Here is a 17984-nt window from a genome sequence, read left to right as displayed (position 1 = left end):
ATGCACTGGCAGGCAGGTTCTTTACCACCAGTGCCACCTGGGAAGTCCTACATACACACACACACAACCAGTTAAAAGGAAGTTAGGATAGAAGAGTGGCCTGGGACCCTACCCCCTCACCCCAGCTGGATCACCTGGACTAAAATCAGGCTGTGCTCATGCTTCGTGTAAGAAGCAGCATGCCTCTTACACTCTTTCTCCAGTGAAAGGGGCCTCACCTGAACACAGCTCCCTCTAGGTCCAGTGACTCCCTTCCTGAGACAGAAGGGGCTATAAGTCCCCAGGGACTCTGAAGGCCTTGGGTCTCGTGTAGTTGACATTTCTGGACAAGTCCTGCAAACACTGGATACCCATATCTAGACTTCTGAGTGCCAACCTTTGGATTATTCCACCTTTGACATGGTTGCTCTCAGGCTCTCTTATAAGAAGGGAAGCTCACAAGGGGCAAGGTGATTCTGCTAGGATGTAGACCTCTGATGCATATGCAGCAAAAAGCCAGACTCCTTTCTATTGGGAGGATGGGGTGCTCACACCTCTTGTCAACCCTGGCTTGATAAATCTGCCCTTTCCCTATAGGACGTGCTCCTTATCCCATACTATGTAACATCCAGTTAATCCCACATCTTGATGAATGGCCCAGAGGCAGCCATAGATATAGGCTGAGATATTGCTGGGGATATCTGTCTGAGTGGTGGGGCTGTAGGCAATGGATGTTTTCTTCTTTCTACTTCTTGGACTTTGTCAATTTTCTTCCTTTCCCTTAGAATGGAGGAGGGGATAGCTACCATGTAAAATGGACATGGGGACTTCTCTGGCAGTCCAGTAGTTAAGACTTTGCCTTCCAATGAAGGAGGTACCAGTTCGATTCCTGGACGGGGAGCTAAGATCCCCACATACCTTTCTGCCCAAAAACTGGAACAAAAACAACAGAAGCAATACTGTAACAACTTCAATAAAGACTTTTTAAAAAAGATCCTCTACATTTAAAATAAAATAAAATGAGTGGGAAACCAAGCACATGGCAGCCCCTCAAAAGAAACCAGGCTACTTGGTGATGTGGTCTGGAATTAACCACCCATTCCTTCAAAGGTGTAACCTATGAGATACTGGTTTTAAAGGAAAGCTAATCTCTGCTTTCATTTTCTCACCCTAAATGTTGCTGAAAGAGAAAGCAGTTTGTGTCTCTTTAGGTTAGAGGATACTAGTCTCTGTTACGAAAGAGTCTTCCTTAGAAAATGTTTTGTTGCATCTTGACAAGGTTGCTTTCCCTCCAGGACTCTCAGGAAAAGCTATTTTTGTGAGAAATAATAAATCAAGCTAAATAAAAGGTGGCCTAAAAAAGGATTTATACTTTCATTTGTGAGACTGGTACGTGGGAGTACATGAATCAAAGTCACCTCGTTTAATTCACTGTCCTAACAAGGGTGGTTATCTGGCTTCACAGCCTAAGGAGAGAAGAGAAGTGGAACAGGGAAAGGATGAAGACAGCAGGGTGAGAGGGAGTGGGTAACGATGACAGTGGTGAGTGGACACAAATAAACCCCTGCCTGGCTCAGAGGGCAAAAATCGAAGTGGCATCGAGACATTTTCATAGCAGATATCAAGAATGTCAAACAAAATATGTGCGGTACTATTGGATCAAAATTAAGAAATTGAGTTTGTGTTCCTTTGTTTGTTTTATGAACGGAGCCTGGTATGTGGCAAGCATTTGCTGTAGGGATACTGAATGGATAAATGACACAGATCCCTGACAGGAACACAGTGAAATGGCCATACAGATTTTGCTGGAGCCAGTAGAAATTCTATTTTCTTTTTGGCAAGTCATTTAGAAAAATGGATCAGATCTTAAAAATGCCATTGGTTTGGGATTCGGCAGTTGTATTTCTAAGAATCTGATCTAACAACATAATCTTAACAAACATATTTTCAATTGATAGGCTATTAGCAGTCACACTGGAAACAAATCAAGTTTCCAATAAAGTGGAATGGTTAAATAAACTCAGTGAACTATTACACCACCAGTATCATAGGATGTTTAGGACAACCTGTAAAAATATAAGAAAATTCTCTAAATTCTTTACATTTATCTATCAATCTATTTATCCATCTATATATATATATATATATATACACATATGTGAACATGTATAATTATATGCATGTGTACAAAAGCATATATGTGGTATGACTATACTTTTGAACTAAAAGAATAACTATTATTTCCTATAACAACAGTGGTGGTGGTGGTGGTGTAGTTGCTAAGTTGTGTTCAACTCTTGCAACCCCATGGACTGTAGCCCACTAGGCTCCTCAGTCTGTGGAATTCTCCAGGCAAGAATACTGCAGTGGGTTGCCATTTCCTCCTCCAGGGGATCTTCCAAACTCAGGGGTGAAATCCAAGTCTCCTGCATTGGCAGGCCAGTTCTTTACCACTGAGTCACCTGGAAAGCCCACCAACAATACTGCAGAGTAATTAAATAGTCATTGAAGGAAAGTTTCACTTTACGGAAGTATTCTAGGTAATAAATGAAGATTGAATGAAAGGATTAGATTAGAATAATGCCCAACTAGTTACCTTTGCTGAGTAAAAAATTACCCCAGGACCTAGTGCCTGAAAACAGCATGGGTCAAGAATTCAGGGCTGGGGCTTCCCTGGTGGCTCAGTGGTAAGGAATCCTCCTGCCAATTCAGGAGACACGGGTTCAATTCCTGGTCTGGGAAGATCCCAGATGCTGAGGGGCAGCTAAGGCCGTGTGCCACAACTATGGAACCTGAGCTCTAGAACCTGGGAGCCGCAACTACTGAGCTCACGTGCCATCACCCATGTGCCACAACACGAGAAAACTGTGCACTGCATCTAGAGAATAGAGAAAGCCTGTGCACAGCAGTGAACACCCAGCAGGGCCAAAAAGTAAAAAAGAAAAAGACTCAGGAGCGGCTCAGCCAGAGCTCTGGTCAGGATCTTCCAGGAGCTGCCATCAGGACGCCATGTGAAGACCTGACTTCCAAGCACACTTGTGGGGCTGTGGTCAGGAGGCCTCAGTTCCTTTCCCCCGGTCCTCCTGACGTGGCTACTGGCTTTGCTCAGAGCAAGGGGCCCAAGAACGAGAAGCAGAAGCCACGTTGCCTTTTAAGATCTTGCATCACAAGTGGCATACCATCACTTCTCTCATACTTTAGGGGTCATGTACACCAACCCTGATACAAGCCAGAAGGACATCACAATCATCCATGGCTACTGACATCAGAGGAGAGACAAGACCAGATATGAAGGACCACTGAAGCAACAGCAGCAGCCATGAAGTAGTCTGGTCAAACAATTTGAACTTGGATCCGATAAAGCCTCTGCTCCCATCTACATTAGTAGGAACTAGAGGAGCCTAAGAAACTAGGACTTCCCTGGGGTCCAGTGGGTAAGAACCCACCTGCCAAGGCAGGGTACACAAGTTCAATCCCTGGTCTGGGAAGATTCCACATGCCGCAGAACAGCTAAGCCTGTAAGCCGCAAGTACTGAGCCCACAGGCCGAAACAACTGAAGCCCACACACCCATGCTCTGCAACAAAAGAAGACACCCCAAGGAGAGGCCTGTGCACCACAACTAGAGAGTAGACCCTGCTCTCCACAACTGAGCAAAGCCAGTGCAAAGCAATGGAGACCAGGGCAGGCAAAAATAAAATTCATTAATTAATTTAAAGATGATTGAGTCAAATAATCTGAAGTTTGACTTGGGTAGAAGACACCAAATAAATGCTCTTATCTTCTTTGTTTTAATTTTGTTTCAGATTTTATTTTTTTGACTTTACAATATTGTATTGGTTTTGTAACAGATGTTGTCAAAAGATATCACCATCTTACCTTCATGATTAATATTCCTGCCCTAACTCTTCAAGCTTTTAGTGTCAAAGTAGATCCATTTACTTTCTTTTGGTGTGATTCAATATTCTTATTTCCACAGCATTATTTAGACTGAGACAGAATTCACATATCATAAAATGCACCCATTTAAAGCACACAATTCTGTGGTTTTTAGTATATTCACAAAGTTATGCAACTATGACCACCATCTAATTCTAGAACAATTCCATCACCTCCATAAAGAAATCCCATATCAATTAGCATTCCCTTCCCAAAGCCCAACCCCTTCATCCATGCCCTCTCCCTTACCCTAGGCAACTATTAAATCTATTTTCTGTCTCTATGGACTTACCTATTCTGGGTATTTCTTATAGATGAAATCATATAATCTATACATTCTTTTGTGACTGGCTTCTTTCACACAGTATGATGTTTTCAAGGTTCAGCCACACTGTAGCACGTATGAGCACTTGGATACTTTTCATGGCTAAATAATACTCCATGGTATGGATAGACCATGTTTGTTCATCTCTTTTCCAGTTGATGGACATTTGCACTGTTTAAACTTTGGGGCTATTATGAATAATGCTGCTACGAACATTTGTGCACAAGGTTTTGTATGGATGTATGCTTTTCTTTTGGGTAGATACCTAGAAGTAGAATTGTTGAGTCCCATGGTACCTCTGTGTTTAAATTTTTGAGTAACTGCCCACACGTACATCTTCCCTGTGTCTACTCCACTCAAGGTCTTACTGGACTGGCTTGCCTGTTCACATGTTCTTCCTCAACCAAGCACCATGATGGCCAAGAGTCTGTGAGGAGCTGACTGGCCAGTCTTTGTCCTTTGCCCAACCTTGGAGCTGAAGAGGAACTCACTCACCTCACATACAAGCCACAAGCCACAGGGGACTGGCAGTGAGGAAGTGGGGTGGCCCTCACAGGAAATGTGAGGAAGGGGGAGCAAAGGAGGGAGCAAAATGCAAAAATGCCTGCCATGCTGGCTTTCTATGAGTACAGATCTAACCGACCCAAAGAAATGACTAATTGAAAGCAAGACATAATCTACTATGATCTTTTTGCCTCTGTCTGGCACTTTGTACAATAGCTTGCATGTCATCAAAATAATTTTTAATACTTCCACAATTATTCCTGAAGCAATAAATCTCATTCCAAGAAATCCATAAAACAAGAAACACCAAAAAAGCAAATGAAAGTCTCCCTACTCTAAGCAACGACGGTTAAAATTTCATTGATTTACATGTTTTTTCTATATATATGTAAACATGTATACAAACAAAATATTTATTAACCAACTAGAACATTTCAATTTGACTGGCTCTCAAATTACACCTAATTTGTTATTTTGGAAAAGTCTGGTTTTCTGCCATCAGGTTGACATTTAAATGCAGGACCTCACTCCATTTCTTGCTTTATGTTGACATGATAGCTGTTATTACCTAGTGCCTGTTTATACTTTATTTTGTCCAATGTTTTAAAATGCTTCCATTTGTCATGGTATTTTTACATGGTGTGATATCTGGAATTTACTTCAAAAAACTTTGACAGTAGTACAAGAAGTAGGTAAAAGTATGGATAAAAAAGACTGGCTATTAACTGATAATGGTTGAAGCTGATGATCATACCTCGGGGCTCAGTACTCTACAGGGTCAACTTTTGTATATGTTCAACATTTCCCATAATAAAACGCTTAAAAATAAATAGTTTATACATGACTTTCCTAGATCTAAGCCAAAGTTTTTAGAAGTACTTATTTTTCAATTTTCATTTGAGCTGAAAAAATCATTACACCATCCTTTTTTGTTATAAAACATAAAATATATATCATTGGACAAATTTTCTCTTCTTTCTTTGTCCAAGAGGTACCATGAAAGCATATATTTATGTTGGAGTCCTATGTGGAAAGATTGTCCTTGTTATACCAATGCAAAATGAGTATTACAGAATCATGTAGCAATGAATGCCCAATTAGACCATTCAATTTAATGTGCTGCAGAGCAGACTCCATGTTGACAAATTAGCTACAGAACAACCAACTATGAAAAATGGTGCCACATCAGAGGGGCCCAGGCATCAGTTCTTTGTCAACCTGTCCATCATGAGGGCCAACAGGAGCCATGCACCCTGAAAGCATGTGATGTTACTCAAGCTGACAGGAGGCCAAGCCACGATTTAGCAAATCTCCAGCAAAACCTATGTGATTGCCACAAATGACTATGTATTATTTCTGTAACGCTGCCTTAAACAATGCTATTCTCTACTGTTTCATTTTTTTAAAAAATAACTCCCTATTTTAAGATGATTAAAATCTGCTCAGATGCTCTTTGGCTGACTTGATCGAAATACACAATTCAGTCATCAACACTGAAAATAGTATGCATCATATCGCTCTTTTTGAATATCCTGATAGCACACTAATTCTGTGGTGTGTCCCTGGAAAAGATTTGATTTGGTTCATTTAGATACAGGAAACGGGGGAAACAGGAAACTATCCTTAGGAAAAGAATATCCTTAAGATTACTGTTTACAATGAGATGCTAAAGATGAAATCATAGTTTGGAAGTATCGAACAGTATACTGGAAGAATAATTTCTCAACAACATATACTGGGAGGTGTGCACAGAATGGCTCTAGATGTGTCTATGAAGGCAATTAGGCTAAAAAGTGGACAGCCAATTGTAGCATGTTCCTCTTCCCCTGTCAAGGTCCACATCCTTATGAGGTGGCAATTTCCACAGTAATCTAGGAAATTGCAATGAAATAACTGTCATTTCTAAGTCTTCCAAAAACTCATTACTGGCTCTTTCAAACTACTCTGCGCCTTTTAGAAAATATAGGAAGAGGGCTTTTCTGTTTCATAGTGGATCCTTGATTCCTCTCTCAAGCCTTGAATCGCCAATATCAGCCATCAGCCTCACAAGCATATTTAATGTCTCAATTTCAGTCTCTCTGAAGAAGATACTTCAACAGATGGTTGAAAAGGAAATAGGACAAGAATCAAAGGAGATGGTTTCAAAAGGAAGCTTAGAGAAACTAACCCAATGCATGGTAACTTCATATGGCTAAAAAAAGTGCCAGTCAGCTGGCTGGTGGATGAAATAGAATAAGGTCTGTGCATCACCGTGGACTGATTTTCCTTAAGGAAGTAGAAAAGAGAAACAGCCCCTCGCAGAGATCCAGGCTCTGGGCTGTGTTCTAGAAGCCTGATCTCCGCAATCAGAGGGGTGGAGCCCACCTTTAGGCTGAGTGCTCTAGAATTGAAGGGGAAAAAATCAGGAAACGAAAAGATAACACATAGGAAGCACCAATCCGAAAGAGCCAAAGAGGAAGGCAAAACCCACTTTCAGACAAAAGGTGTGAGGAATGAATTCTATTTATTTTTCTTTCATTTCTGAGACAGTTCCTGGAGAGATTCGTGGTGATTTCTGAGACAGTTCCTGGAGAGATTCGTGGTGGCCGCACGAGCTGAGAAGGACCTTTCTGTGGCAGGAGGAGGAGGCAACAACTAACTGCTATCCTGCTGCTGCTAAGTCGCTTCAGTTGTGTCTGACTCTGTGCAACCCCATAGACGGCAGCCCACCAGGCTGCCCCGTCCCTGGGATTCTCCAGGCAAAAACACTGGAGTGGGTTGCCATTGCCTTCTCCAATGCATGAAAGTGAAAAGTGAAAGTGAAGTCACTCAGTCGTGTCCGACTCTTAGCGACCCCATGGGCTGCAGCCTACCAGGCTCCTCCATCCATGGGATTTTCCAGGCAAGAGTACTGGAGTGGGGTGCCACTGCCTTCTCTAAACTGCTATCCGAGCCATGTTGAAATTTTCAACCTATAGCACTTGTGTTGTCTGTGCGAAGCCATAGCATGCCCAATGCTATTCTAATCAAGCAATGAGGGATCCGTGGGAGAAGCTAAAGGAATTCCATCACGCTTACAAAACAGACACTTAGTCACAGCTGCTCTCCAGTGAAGTGTGGGTTTTCTCGACCCCCTTCATGCATACAACAGACATACACCTCCAGGGAAGGGTGTGACAGTCTGATCCAGGGGGCACACTGGAAAACGGTGAGGACAGGACAAGGAAAGGTCGCGTTCCTGCCTGAGCTCTTACAGGCTGAGAAAAGGGAACCCAGAAGGCAGTACGAGCTTTTCTGTTCTGGTGTTTCAGACACAGGTAGAGAATAAACTACTGTGACCTAGAATGAAATGGCTGTAAAGGGCAATACGATCGGCTTGAAAAACAGTTACAATATTTACTTTTTAACAGACTGCATAGTGTTTTGCTTCCCTATTTTAATTTCAAAAGGAAATACTTCCCTTTGGCTTTAATGTAGGTCACATTGTAGCAATGAGAAGAACGGTATATCTGATTTATATAATGCATACACATAAAAACAGATGAAAAGAAGTATCTTTGGTGCTGAGGAAGGAAATTCCTTTCCCTGAAATCCCTTGTACTTTTAAATGGCATGCAAACCTCCCCCAAAACCCCCTTCCAAAAAACAAACCAAAAAAAAAAAATGGTGTGCATACTAATGAAAAACTCTCCAAAATTCCTACCCACATATGGGCATGTGTGGATGTGAAAAAACCCAACCATGACCTCATACAGCAGTAATGTATCATGAATGAAATATGAGATATTGAGGGATTACAGAAAAGTGCAGAGGTAAAAAAAAAAATCAGTCACTACAAAAAAGAGGGTTTTGAAATCATGACTTTCCTTTAGCTTCATTATTTGAAAGCCTAAGAACTCAACTATTTGGAGTCACAGGATAGAAAGCTACTGAATGTATTTTGAAAATTGCAACTATCCCACTGTTTGCCTTCTGCTTACCAAACAGGATTTTACCTTATCAAATACCCTTTCCCTGAAGACATTAAGTGATTTTATAGAATCTAAAAGGCAATGGTAATCAAGTAAGGAAAAAGCATGTATCACTCTCAAGTCATAAACAGATTCTACAAATGGTGCTTGATGCTATTAGCATGGGGGTGATGCTAACGGTATAAAAATAACAAGTACAAACTCACTACTTGTTCATTATTATATTAATTTAGTTAGTTTCAGATAGTTTCTGTGGGTATTATCAGAATCTGAAAACTCCTTCCTAGATAATTAAAGTACTTTAGAAAGCACGAAAAACACTACAGAATTTCTCTAGACCAGGGACAGCAAGACAGCCTGCAAGGCACATCCTACCCACCACCTGGTTTTTGTAAAGATGGTTGTACTCGAACCCAGGGCTATCTAGTCATGTCTATATCGTCTGTGGAGTTTTCATTCTCTAATGGCAGAGGTTGAGCAGCTGCAGCAGAAACTGTATGGCCCAGAAAGTCTACATTATTTACTATCTGGTCCTTCACTGACTGATGTACTAGACATTTCATTATTTATCCTCACTGTCCCCAAGGTGCAAAAAAAAAAAAACAAACAGCTAGGTAACATTTCAGTATCTAGGGTGTCGTTTACGTGAACATAATTCATGGGATTTACATTAAGTTTTGATAGAAAGTCTGCAAATGGGGCCGTCAAGCAGCCCTCCCTTGGCTGTGTTGCATTCTGCTTTCTCCACCAAGACATGGAGTTTGTTTTTTCTCCCTCTGAATCTGGAGTGGCCCTGTGACTTGCTTTGACAGCAGAATGTGGTGGAAGATGCCCTGTGCTTTCTGCTTCGTTCTCAGCACCATGAGCCACCATGTCAAAGTGTCTCCCCTGCTGGCGAGGAGCCACCAGTCCCCAGACCGACCAGGCACCCCAGGCTTGAGTGAAGCCATCTGGGAGGCTGCAGCCGCACCTGAGCTCCCAGCTCAAGGCAGTCACAGGTGGAGTGCCAGCCAGCACCATGGGGAACCATGTGACAATCTAGGTAATGGGCAGAGTGGTGAGAAGGAATACTGTTGTTTGAAACCATCAAGCTTTGTCATTACACAGCAATCAGAGCACTCAACTTACTGTTCTGATGTCCCATTTGGTATTTCAAAACTTAAAGCTACTTTGAAAGAATTCTAAAACAAGCCAGCTCCATCATGTTGGTTTTTTTTTTTTTTTAATATCGTCAAAACAAGAAACATTCTGTTCAGATGGCAGTGTGAGCAGGTTGGATGAAAAATGTCTCTCCTAAACTACCCGTGAGAAATGGAGAATTATCTAAGCAAGAGTGAAATCACCTGGCAACAGCAATAAGACATAAAATATAATCATACCCTAACGTTGCAAAGATTGTTTTTTTTAATCCATCATCTTATGTCAGGGGTTTCAGAATTTCATGTTTGAAGAAAACATTTTTTCCTCCCGTTCTACTTGTCTTATTAAACAGAAAATGGGTCAGGAGAAACAAACGCTTCACAGAAACCAAAACCACAGCTGTTGAATAAGTCAGCTGATGAGAGGTGACTTGTAATTGACTAGTGATAAAAGGATCAAAGTTGATAACTCCTCCCAGAAAAAAAGAGAAAACAATTGAGAAAAGGAAGGCTATGGAGAAGAAACTGATACAGACGTGAGAAGAAAAGTCCACCTGGTGTCACAGAAAGGTAGAGCAGGGGGTTAGATTTCCCAGGGAGTGTGGAAAAGGGCATTTAAACAAATGTAATTTAAATATCATAGAACAGGGGCTTCCCTGGTGGCTTGGCAGTCAAGAATCCACCTGCCAATGTAGGAGACTCTGGTTCCATCCATGGGTCAGGAAGATACGCTGGAGAAGGAAATAGTAACCCATTCCAGTATTCTTGCCTTGGAAATCCCATGGACAGAGGAGCCTGGGGGGCTACAGTCCATGGGGTCACAAAGAGTCAGGCATGACTTAGAGAACAGAAGGACTTCAACTAACCTTTGAAATACCATTGCCTCAAAGAGGAGCAGAGAAGGCAGTGGCACCCCACTCCAGTACTCTGGCCTGGAGAATCCCATGGATGGAGGACCCTGGTGGGCTGCAGTCCATGGGGTCACTAAGAGTCAGACACGACTGAGCGACTTCACTTTCATGCATTGGAGAAGGAAATGGCAACCCACTCCAGTGTTCTTACCTGGAGAATCCCAGGGACGGGGGAGCCTGGTGGGCTGCCATCTATGGGGTCGCACAGAGTTGAATACGACTGAAGCGACTTAGCAGCAGCAAAGAGGAGGCTGGAAGAAAAAAAATCCAACATGACTGTGGCACCTGCTCTAGTGGTGGGAGGATGGATGATATCTTTCCCCCTACTTTTTAATTATGCTTTGATATGTCTCTGCCTTTCAGTTTTTACCTTGCTTTTATTTGGGGGGCTGAAAAGTGTTATTATCATGTGATTAAAAAAATAGGGGTGGGTTGGTTTAGTAATAAAAAATAATAACCTTATATAGATGAACCTGTCTGCAGGGCTATAACAGAGACACAGACTAGAGAACGGACATGTTGACACAGTAGGGGAAGGGTGGGTGGGACAAACAGAGAGTAGTGTTGACACGCATACACTTCCATGTGTAAAACAGATAGCTAGTGAGAAACCGCTCTATAATTAGCACAGGGCACTCAGCTCTGAGCTCTGTGATGACCTAGAGGGCTGGGATGGGGGTGGTGCTGGGAGGGCGGTTTCAAAGGGAGGGGATACATGTGTATGTATATATATATAGGCGATTCACTTTGTTGTACAGCAGAAAAAACACTGTAAAGCAATTTTACTCCAATTTTAAAAATAAAAAAATAATCAGCATTTTTAGAAAATGATTTTCAAGTCTAAGTAGGAGGAATAAAATTAAGCCTAAAAAGAAATATATTGAAAAAGAAATACATAGCCTTATTGATCAATCTAACTGCAAATTTGTGGGAATCCCCCCTCCCCCATAAAAGTGGTCACTTTGACAAATAAAATCAATTTTAAAAAGAGGAAAATGCCTCCGAAATAAATTATGAGTGTTAAAATGAGCCTAACCAAAATAAATAAATTAATAAATAAAAATAACTAAAATAAAATAAAATAAAATAAATAAAATGAGCCTAACAGAGGACTTCCCTGGTGGTCCAACGATTGAAACTCCCGTGCCACTGCATCGGGCATACCTTCCATCCTTGGCGGGGGAATTAAGATCCCACATGCCACGAAGTGCCATCAAAATGCAAAAAAAGTAAATAAAAATAAATGGGCTTAACGACAACTACTGAAGAATAACTCTGAAAATGTAAACAAACAGGCAGGCACAATTTGAAAATGTGGATTGGGTTTCGGAAACTATACCTGTAAAGCATTAGGTAATACATATTTAAGTCCTTGCAGGTAAAAGACAAAGATAATTAAGGTAACAAATGCGCGGGAGCGGGCTTTCTAGAAACATTTTCACACATAACCAGTGAGTGTAAATCACAAAAATGCGTCTGGAAAGCAATTTGGCAAATGTTTCAAGAACTTTCCAAACGCGTATAACGTGTTGATACCTGTGGAGCAGACAGCGCTGCTATTCGGCTGCTGCTGGGACCTGGGGTTTGGGACGGGGCTTCTGAAGGAGGGTGGCCCTCCAACAAGGATGCTTCTGGAAAGTTCCGAAAGAAGGCGGAGGCTACAACCCGCTGCGGCTGCGAGAGCGAGGAGCCCTCTCCTCCCAGACGGGAAAAGCGAGCGCAGCAGGACGAAGCCCCGCCCCGCTGTGTCTTCTTTCTCCAGTGCCCTCTACTGGCGGAAACAGGAAGCAAAGCCAGCACGGGGAAAAAGGTGGTTTGCCAAGCCCCATTTTCAGCAAAACAGAGGACAGCAGAAAGCGGTGCATTTGAAACTGCCAGATAATCACTGAAAAACTGGCAACACTTGAAACCTCTTTATAAAAATTTCCTTAAGAGCACAAGATGTACTGGATATTTCCCAAATCAGAGCCTTGATTCCAAACATCTTCAAGGGCAGAACAAGCTTCCCTGGTGGTGCACAGGGTAAGAATCTGCCTGTAATGTAGGACTACACGAGTTCAATCCCTGGGTTGGGAAGATCCCCTAGATCCGCACTCTTTTTCCTGGACAGTTTCATGGACAGAGGAGCCTGGGGGTAGAGGGGAACTACAGTCCACGGGGGTCACAGAGTTGGACATGAGTGAGCAAAAATAGACATATAGATGTTTCTTTTAGAGTGATTTCTGGGTGCAAGCAGTTTACTACTTCATTATTATTTTAATCATGATTTTGTGAGCGTTCTGACTTGGAAGTTTTACACTTGAACTTAGCCAAAAGGCCGAGGAGTGATGGCTTGGAAGTTTTAAGGACAAAGATGTAGCTTTCCAGTAGTTTTACTTTTCCTCATTTTTCTATACAAAATGCATGATGGAGTATTACTTCTGTTACTTCTAGTACAAACCAGCAATTCTTATTGCCACTTATAAGAATTTTAAACTAGCAGCTGTATTACAGAGCATCTATAATGTAACCTGGCATAAATCAAGAAAACCTCAGGCAGCTCTCAGATATGGTTACACATTGAAAGTACTACGGTGCTGCTGACATCATCCTGTCATGATCTGCTGGTCTGGACTGAACCCAAAGGACAAAGGGTACACACAATTTGTTGAGAAGAGTATTTATTGGGAGGATAGGCTTCTTGTGGACTGATGGACTTTTGACAGGGGATGTGTAAAATCTAAGAACATTTAGCTACTTACTCCATAAGCAACAAGGAGTATTGTTGATTTTCTCCTGGCTACAGAGAGAATATTGTTTGACTTAACCTTGATTGTACCATGGTTCAGTTCTGTAGCACGCCAGGCCTCCCTGTCCATCACCAACTCCCAGAGTTTACTCAACTCATGTCCATTTAGTCAGTGATGCCATCCAACCATCTCATCCTCTGTCGTCCCCTTCTCCTCCTGCCTTCAATCTTTCCCAGCATCAGGGTCTTTTCCAGTGAGTCAGTTCTTCTCATCAGGTGGCCACAGTATTGGAGTTTCAGCTTCAGCATCAGTCCTTCCAATGAATATTCAGGACTGATTTCCTTTAGGATGGACTGGTTGGATCTGCTTGCAGTCCAAGGGACTCTCAAGAGTCTTCTCCAACATCACATTTCAAAAGCATCAGTTCTTCAGTACCATGGTATATTTACCATATCATGTCTCAGAATGGTAAAAAAAAAAACAGGTTTTAAAATCTGTCCTCCCTCTCAATTGAGAAAACCAAAGGACTGGCTTGCCCTATGGACTAAGGAACCCATAGCCCCTCAGAAACTATCTATTGTGGTGCATTTGCCCAATTAAACACAACATTTGAAATATTTTTCAGGTGACCAATCAACTCCTTTCCATAACACTTGCTCTGGAAACCAATGAGTGAGCAAAGTACCAGACCATCACCTCCTACTCTGCTTTTTACCACTGGGAAGTTAAGTTTTTATTTCTAATTTCTATGAGCCCATCAAAGAACAATCCCCAGTACCACCTAAAAACACTGTTGTGGGGGAGGGCTTGATGTGAAATGAGGTAATGTGGAGAAAGTTTCAATGAGACTTCAAATTTCCATCCATTTTCTTTTCTTTAGCTCCCTCTGTTTTAAATGTCTCACAGGACAGCCTCCCTGAAATTTAACACCCAGGAACTCTAGTAAAGCCAAGTCTTTGTCTAATGGGGTAACTTTAGACTCTAGAAAATGTGAAAAAAAAAACCCACGTGTCTGAGCATCCAACAATTCTGGCTATATGACCTAGAGAAGGACTTGTATTTGAATACAAGAACTCTGTACAAGGGCTAGTTCTTTGCAGCACTGTTAGTTAAAGGGGGGCTTGGAAACAATCTGAATGTCCAACAGTGGTAAAGGAATTAATACAGGATAGCATATCCACATGATAAATTTTTATACAGCAATTAAAAGAACTCAGTGTGTGCCTATCTGAGAATACAAACTATGCAGTTTTGTATAGGTACAAATGTATATTTCTACAGGTATATATATGTATATATGTAAATATGAATCTACATGTTAAAATATGATGAAGAGTATAAGAGCAGGGAGTTTCATGTGCACAATATCTCTCCACACTACACCAAACTCAGAAGGGTCAAGGACTGAAATCCAGGTAATGGTAAAAAAAAGAATTTTATCCAAATCCAAAATGTTTTAGTTCTTTTTCAAACAGTGGCTGGAAACAAATCTTACAAAATAAAGTTAATTTTATGGTGAAAGTATATTTTATTATATTCACCTTTCAAATTTTCTGGAAACTTTAAATTTTTTACAAAATAAAACCCAGGTCGTGCTAGCTACAAGATCTGGGATCTTGGGGTGTGTTGCTGTCTTTGTCCATTGTCTCACTTGGTACCTGGTTAGAAACAAGAGCAGGTATGTGTTCCTTTAGTTAGCTGATGGCTTCTGAACGTGCCAGAATTTCAGCAATTTCAGCCAAGGCAATGGACTTTGAGCTGTTCCATAGTAGTGTACAAAATGTATAGGCACATTGCAATGTTAGCTATTGCTGGATAACTGACCACCCCCAAGTTCAGTTCAGTTCAGTCACTCAGTCGTGTCTGACTCTTTGCGACCCCATGAATCGCAGCACACCAGGCCTCCCTGTCCATCACCAACTCCCAGAGTTCACTCAAACTCAAGTGCATTGAGTCGGTGATGCCATCCAGCCAAATCATCCTCTGTCGTCCCCTTCTCTCCCTGCCCCCAATCCCTCCCAGCATCAGGGTCTTTTCCAATGAGTCAACTCTTCGCATGAGGTGGCCAAAGTATTGGAGTTTCAGCTTTAGCATCAGTCCTTCCAAAGAACACCCAGGACTGATCTCCTTTAGGATGGACTGGTTGGACCTCCTTGCACTCCAAGGGACTCAAGAGTCTTCTCCAACACCACTGTTCAAAAGCATCAATTCTTCGGCGCTCAGCTTTCTTCACAGTCCAACTCTCACATCCATACATGACCACTGGAAAAACCATGGCCTTGACTAGACGGACCTTTGTTGGCAAAGTAATGTCTCTGCTTTTGAATATGCTATCTAGATTGGTCATAACTTTCCTTCCAAGAAGGAAGCATCTTTTAATTTCATGGCTGCAATCACCATCTGCAGTGATTTTGGAGCCCCCAAAAATAAAGTCTGACACTGTTTCCACTGTTTCCCCATCTATTTCCCATGAAGTGATGGGACCAGATGCCATGATCTTTGTTTTCTGAATGTTGAGCTTTAAGCCAACTTTTTTACTCTCCTCTTTCACTTTCGACCACCTCCAAATAGTGACTTAAAACAATAAGCATTTATTTTCAGTCCATAATATATGGCTCAACTGGATGGTTCTGTTAACCTAGGGTGGGCTTGGCAGATTTTTACTGACTTGTCTATGCATCTGTGGTGGGCGGGTATAGGCTGGGGGTTGGTTGGTTGGTCTACAGTGGTTTCACTCACATGTTGAGCAATTGGCTGGCTGTTGGCTGAATGATGAAAATAACTAGGCAACATGTCTCTTATCATCCAGCAGGTTAGCCCAGACTTGTCCATTGAAGGAAAAGAAGGGACATGAATCAATTCTGGCACATTTTCGTGGCCAAAGCAAGTCCCCAAGCCAGACTAGTTGGTATTTTCTATGTAGGAAAACAGCTCTCTCATTGAGATCTACTCAAAGTCAGTCTTACACACACACACCCAGACCAAATTCAAGGGGGAAGGAAAATTGATCTTTTTAAAATTGAAGTACAGTTGATTTACAGTATTAAATGTTAGATCCTACCTCATAATAAGAGAAACTGCAAATTGACATTTCAGGGGTTAGGGACACGGAGATGGGGTGTATGTAAAGATTTAGAAACATTCTTCATTCTGTCTACCACACTATGGCTTCTTTTAGACCACCAAATTAAAACAGGGTTTTAATGCTATGATTGGCTAAGTTTTATGAACTACAGAATATAAAAGATAAAATGGATTATCATATAAGAAAAGAAAATCTTACTAGGTTTTCTCGCTAACAGAGCATTTTTGTTTTCAGTTTATGTACTACCCAAACACGTTTAAGCAGCCTTCATCCTCTGACTCTAATAAGTGTGTTTCTATACAGCTCACAAATCATCTCACTCAAAATTATTTTCTGGATAATAATGGGTAACTAATAGAGGCTGACGACCCGAAATTGTCTCAAAAGTCACCTTTACGACAATGAAGATTGAACAGTAAATAGAACCTGCAGGCTGGTGTAATTTACCTTGTGCCAAAGCAGAGCTCCAAAATGACTTATTAAATCATTCCACTGAAAGTTGTAAATCTGCATGAGAGAAGTACAAATCAATAGAAAAACAGTCAAGCACTTTACCACTTACGCTTTTTTATGAACTGTTAGAAGGATAAAGGTTGATGTTGCAAAGAAATTCCAGAACAGGAAGACTTGTAAAGACGACCTGGCTATGGTTTGCATTATTCTTAATCCACGTTACTTTTGCTGTCACTAAACTGTTAATCTTTTTGGCTCATATCAGAATATCCATATATCATTATTCCTCATGCCCTGACATGCAGAAGAATTTGGGAGTCAGAGAAGTTTGAAGATCTGCCAACTTCCCATTTTCCTATAAAGGACATTGTATGAAGGCACGGCCCTGGGTCTCCTGACCTTCCGGTGAAGTGTAAAGTCAGTGGAGTAAGGAAAGGAGCCTTGCCTGCCTTGGGCAATGATGCATGAAGGAAGACATGTGAATGATTAGATCAAATGGCCAGCCATTCAGTGCTCAAAAATGGATTTCTGTGGAATATATGCTTGAGTTTTAGGCAGAGCCAATCCCTAGATCTCCACGGTTTAACTGAGATGTAATTCACACACCATAACACTCACCATTAAAAAAATATAAAATTCTGTGTTTTTTTAGTAAACTCACAGAGCGGGGCAATAATCATGACTGTCTTAATTCCAGAAATTTCCATCACCCTGAAGAGACCTCAGCCCTATTAGCAGTCAGTTCCAATTCCCTCTTCTCCCCATCCTCTGACAACCACTAATCTACTGTTTCTATAGTTTGCCTCCTCTGGACACGTCACAGATGGAAGTGTATGTGGTCATTTGTGTCTGCCTCCTGCTAGACCCCTTTTGATGAGTGAAAGAACATATCAACTTGGTGTTACCAACTCTTGGGGGATCCCTGCTCTCTCCCTGCCTGACTGGAGGTCAGTCCCAGCCTGGCAATCCAC

The sequence above is a fragment of the Ovis canadensis genome, chromosome X (genome assembly GCF_042477335.2).
Source record: "Ovis canadensis isolate MfBH-ARS-UI-01 breed Bighorn chromosome X, ARS-UI_OviCan_v2, whole genome shotgun sequence".
Classification (NCBI taxonomy): domain Eukaryota; kingdom Metazoa; phylum Chordata; class Mammalia; order Artiodactyla; family Bovidae; genus Ovis; species Ovis canadensis.
The sequence above is the reverse complement of the archived record's forward strand: the minus strand, read 5'-3'. Positions refer to the sequence as shown.